Genomic DNA, 6,000 nt, shown 5'->3' with positions numbered 1-6,000 from the left:
AGGGTCCGCACACCGCATTTCTGTCGGGTTTCCCGACTATTTCCGATTTGCGACTCATTTAACGGGGGTTTTTGGCGCATGTGATCGGATTTTGACTTTCATGCGACACAAATTGGGGGGCAGGCCGTCGGACAACCCAACTGATTCGGACTAAGCGCGGAATTTAAAATTCAAATTGTGTCGCAATCGGGCGCACAATCTTAGTGACTTCATCCTCGTTGGACAACGCACCTCGGGGATTGCGACAGGATCGGGTAGGTAATTGTGACCCAATGGGGCAGATTTACTTACCCGGTCCATTCGCAACCCAGCGGCGCGTTCTCTGCGCTGGATTCGGGTCCGGCCGGGATTCATTAAGGTAGTTCCTCTGCCGTCCACCAGGTGGCGCTGCTGCGCTGAAAAGCATCGGAACGCGCTGGAGTTCACCGAGCCGGGCTAAGTGAAGGTAAGTGCAAGCTCCACGACAGATTTTTTTTTTTAAATGCGACGGTTTTTCCGAATCCGTCGGGTTTTCGTTCGGCCACTCCCCCGATTTCCGTCGTGTGCATGCCAGCGCCGATGCGCCACAATCCGATCGCGTGCGCCAAAATCCCGGGGCAATTCAGGGGAAATCGTCGCAAATCGGAAATATTCGGGTAACACGTCGGGAAAACGCGAATCGGGCCCTTAGTAAATGGCCCCCAATGTGTCTCAAAATCACCTGGATATGTTAAAGCGTTCCGAAGTTATAATCAAATATCTTGACACACGTCAGATTCTAAAAATCGAGTCTGGTCACTAAGCTGAAAACAAGCGTCGATGATAAGGGATTAAAGGTACACACAAAAAAAGATAGGGGACACTTTCCCAACAGTGCAGGGTGCACCAGATAATTGAAAACCGTGCTCCAGTATTTAATAACCTGCTGCACCCTGCACAGTCGCAAGACAAACTGCACATATCGGTCCAAATCTGGCCCAAAGCGTCTTTATGCATATTTGAGATGTGGCAATACAAGTGAAATGTGTGGAAAAAGCCAGTGTCCACCGGCAAATGGTGGAATAGATTCTGGGTGACCCACCTACTACTACATGGAAATATTACCTATACATTTTTGGGCAACATTCGCCCAATGCATTTTTATTGTGTTTTGTAACACATTGCAAAGGCATTAGGTAAAACAAATTCCAAAACACACTGGGGCACATTTACTCACCCGGTCTGGAGGAGATCCCAAAAGTGCAATGTCTAACGACACTGCACTGTGCCACGATTCAAGAAGATTGTGCGCCCGATTTCCTGAATGTGTCGCTTCCCTGATCAGGTCCGCCCTGTTTAAGTTAAATCCCACGGTTTGTCTGAATCCGTTGGATCGTCTTATGGCCCGCCCCCCGATTTGTTACTAAATACGATTGCATGCAACACAACCGCCTACTACCTGTCCCAGTGGCGAGTACCCCAAATCAACGGAAAACCCGACGCAAATGCGGCCGCGGGACCCTTAGTAAGTAAGCCCCACTGTTATTAATGATGGTAAAAACGCTGATTTATTTTAAGTTGCGTTTTTCCCGTTGTTTTTGCAATGAGCTTTAAAATGCAATGCAAACACAGTGGGCCAAATTTATCAATTGTAGTGCAAACTGTGTGCGCCAATCGTTTGACAGGTGTGCGCCACAATTATGTCACAAAGCTATAACTTATGTGTTGCACTGTCTGAACCAGAACCGGAACGCCCCTTTGTGGTGCAACACATACAGTGCAGCCACACCACAAAAATGACGCAGACACTTCTTAAATACATGTGCAAGCAGTTTGTATGTTCTTCTCAGTGCAAAGTACAACAGATAAATGGCACAGCCAGTTTAATAGATCTGAGTGAACGCAACCTAAGACTATGTTCACGAGATAGACTTGAATTGCGTTTTAAAATACATTTCAATTGAATTTGGAATATTTCCTACCGAACATGTATGTGTTTAGACCTAAATGCTTGGTCTAGGTCTAAACACATAGGGGAGAATAGTCTCCAGATGTGCTAGAAATGTATTTCAAACTGCAATTCAATCGTGTAAACATGGCCATTGGGTCCAAAATTAGTTAGGACTTCTTAATAAAAGCAATCAGTGCCTCCAATGGCTCCACCTTATATTTTGGGCTCCACTCACCTCCCCCTCATCTCTCCTTCACTTTGTGGCCCCATTGCAAAGTGTCCCCTAATCTCACTTCTCATATTATGGCCCCCATCACCCACCTCATATTGTGCCTCCCCCCCATATGGTGGGCCCCATATCTCACCTTCATTTTGTGGCCCCCATCATCTCCCCCACTTTAGAAAGTTTAGTAAGTTTTTTAAGCTCCAGCCAAAATGTATCAGTGTACTTTGCCTCTTCAAGGTAAAACTAACAAAGTGAAGGGGATCATCCATCTCTGCAGACCCATATTGTGCAATGCCTATTGTTAATGTCATTTGTGTAGATCTCACTATCTTTACCATTATCAGTTTTAAGTCTTTGCAATGAGTCCACAGTCAGCAAGTCCAGCTAATGGTTTTTAGTGTTTCTTAGTGTCATTTGATTTGTTACATTTATGACTATTATCTGTCTCTCTATGCTTTTTTGTTTATAAAGGAAGTGCAAGGAGAGGGGAGACCTGCTCAGCTCAATGTAACAGTTCATGAAAAGACATCACTGAGAGGCTCTGGGAACACCCCCAGAGCCCCTCAGGTTTGTTAAGTTTTGTCCTGTCTTAACAAATTATCACTTATTCACAGTATACGGGATAACTCGCTGTACACGTATTTTACCCCAAATGAATAGAGTGACATGCTTGCTGCCACTCCATTCACTGTCTATGGAACTGATGGAGATTAAATTTCGAGTAAATTTCCTAAGGAATCACATTGTCAAAACAAATCTACTTGTAGAAATTATAAATGCGCTTTACCTACTCAATAATTAGTAAAAACAAGTCAATCTTTGCAAGACTCAGCACAGTTCGTAATATTCTTAAATTATTGACGTTTTACCAATAAATAGGGACAAATCCTGGAGATTGATGGTCAGATGGAATGACAAGATTCATATGCAAATAGTGAGCACAGGGAATTCATCACTGGGAGATTATGTTCATGAACTGGAAAATATTATCCACTTGTAAATCTCTCAGGCTTTCTGACCTTTACTGATTTATCTGTCATTATCCATTAATGTACATATAGGAAATATAGTCCCAGTGCTTCCAAATTTATTGTGCATTTTATCGCAGAATATATCATGTAACATTTATGCTATGAAATATGTATATAATTTGCTGTTACATTAACAGAATTTCTAATTATAAAACGTATAAATATTTACAGGTTCCATTCCCCAGCTTCATTTCTAGATGATCTTAACCAGTGGCCTTCCACTTAGGGAAGGGCTGCATAACAGATAATGATTTGTCTATTATAATACTTGACATGCTCAGCTGGATTAATACATCACCTGATCATAGTACATCCTCTGTAAGGCTAAATTCACACTACCGTTCTTTCCCTCCACTCCTTTCCTCTTTCACAAAAATAAAGAATGGAGGTTTAATGGAGGTTTAACGTATCAGTTAAAAATCCCATTGACATCAATAGAAATTGTATGTCAGTTTGGCAGGGATCCGCTTCGGGGGTGCCGATTGTTCTTATGGGAGCCTTGAGGTCTGGTCAGGACCTGTGAGATGGCGTCTATGACATCATCTTAAAGGCACAGTGTCAGCCTATGTATGTGCATAGGCTGTCACAGCTAATACCATCAGTATTGCAAAGTATTATCATGAACAAGCTAATGATTGCTTGTTCATGTCCCATGGTGGATCTAATAAAAAAAGTTTAAAAAAAAGTTATTCAATAAAAAATAAATTAATAAAAATGCCCATAAGCCCCATAACATATAAAGAGACATATAATGCAGAAAAGTCTAAATCATAACAAAACCCCCACATATATAGTATCACCGCATCCGTAACAACCCGTAGAATAACAGTAAATTCTTTTCTACTCTTGCTCTCAAAGAAAAGTTTTCAACAATAGGGAATACCAACCCCAAAATGGTAACAATGGAAAAAGCATCTCATCCCACAAAAAATGCCATCACATGGCCCCAATAACAAAAGAGCTAAAAATTTTTAGCCTACAAAAGGAGCCAATGAGAAAACTAAAATCCTGGAATCTGCAGTCCGCTCCCTCTGCATCTCCTGTGCGCCCAAAAACAATTAACAACCACATCTGGCGGGTCTCTGTACTTGGGAGAACTTGCATAACAAATAGTAAGGTGGGTTTTCTCTTTTTATCACTAGGAAATGTTTAAATTTTAGGGCTAAATAAACCTATAACCAACAAAATTTGACCCATCTAAATTTAATTACTATGAAGATCTGAAGGGGTTAACAATCTTCCTAAAAGCTGTTTCTGATTTTGAGGAGTGCAGATTTGAAAATGGATTGATTATAACGGGGTTTTTGATGTTAAATATGTAAAACATTGTTTATCCCCAAATATGGTCTATCCTGAAAATTTCGGATAAGCCACCTGACATCAAAATAAATTATCCAGACATTTCAAAACACTGAAGTCAAGCTCTCTCTTCCTCAATATAATTGACGGTCCTGCATCCAGAGACATCACTAACCAGATCTTCTGAAGTATGATGCATGATATCAATCACAGAGGAGAAGACGTTCAGAGCTCTCCACCTTGACTTCAGTGTTGAACTCTCCTCTTCCTTGACTTTATATAACCAATTTATATCTCACTTCAAAGTGGGTTTGCTGGATGATCGCACTTGACCTTGAAAGAAACAAAAACTAGAAGGTGTTATGTTGTTTGATAATATACTGGTAGTGGTTCATTAGTCCAATTGCTGATGACAGGTTCCCTTTAAAAGTGTAAAAACATTTTTGAAGAAACCTACTATATGTCTCTTTAATGTTATAACTGATGGAATGATCCCACCTAGCATCCACATATCTGTTAGGTCCCTTCACCACTTATAATTTTCTGATCTACATGACCAAGACTCATTCATTGGACCATATTTACTAAAGGCCGTGCACCAGTTTTCTGTCAGACTTTGCACTTTCTTTACAGTGCAAACTGCTTGCGCAGGTATTTGAGAAGTGTCCTGGACACAATTGTGGTGCACACAACAAAAATATGAAATCATGAACCTGGCACCCCTGCACACTACCCAGGGAAAGAGCACATAGTACAGACTACACCAGTGGTGGCGAACCTATGGCACGGGTGCCAGAGGTGACGCTCGGAGCCCTTTCTGTGGGCACCCAGGCCATCACCCCAGGACAGAGTTTGCCAGATAAGACTCAAAGCTTCCTCCTGTGGTCCAATACAGCCCAGGATGCGCCATGCTCGGCGCTATTTTAAAGTGACATCTTTGGGTGCCAGGACTACAGGAGGAGCGAGAAGGTGTGGCTAGAGATGGATTGTCATTTGAGCTCCTGCTCTGGGTCCCTGATTCTTCCTCTTCAGGGGACCCTGGAGGGAAGCTAAAATCCAAATTTCTCCATATTTCTATTGTTTTGGTGAACTCAGGACACGAATACGATTAAAACCTGTGATACAGCAGGGATCAATAAATTACTGCTTAAATTGGCATGTTGCGACACATAAGTGGGTTTTGGTTGTAGCTTGGGCACTCTGTCTCCAAAAGGTTTGTCATCACTGGACTACACTGATTTTAGTAAATGTGGGCCATTGTCTATTAGTAACCAAAGCATTCTGAAGAAAGGTAAGATTTACATCTAGGGCCCTAAGCTGCCCTCCATATATAATATATATATATATATATTTGCATAAGCCACACAATTTCCGCAAGTGTAGCATCCATGTGGAGGGCCTTTTGAATTGAAATAATTGGAAGTGTGTGGTACATTGTGACTCTTGACTAGGAATTCTCTAAAGTTTCTTCTTCTCTATGCTGTCATTAGGGGTTTATCTGATAATTCTCTAGCCAAGGAGAATTCTGTTTTCAG

Source organism: Engystomops pustulosus, chromosome 5 (genome assembly GCF_040894005.1).
Source record: "Engystomops pustulosus chromosome 5, aEngPut4.maternal, whole genome shotgun sequence".
Taxonomy (NCBI): domain Eukaryota; kingdom Metazoa; phylum Chordata; class Amphibia; order Anura; family Leptodactylidae; genus Engystomops; species Engystomops pustulosus.
This window is presented reverse-complemented; position numbering follows the sequence as displayed.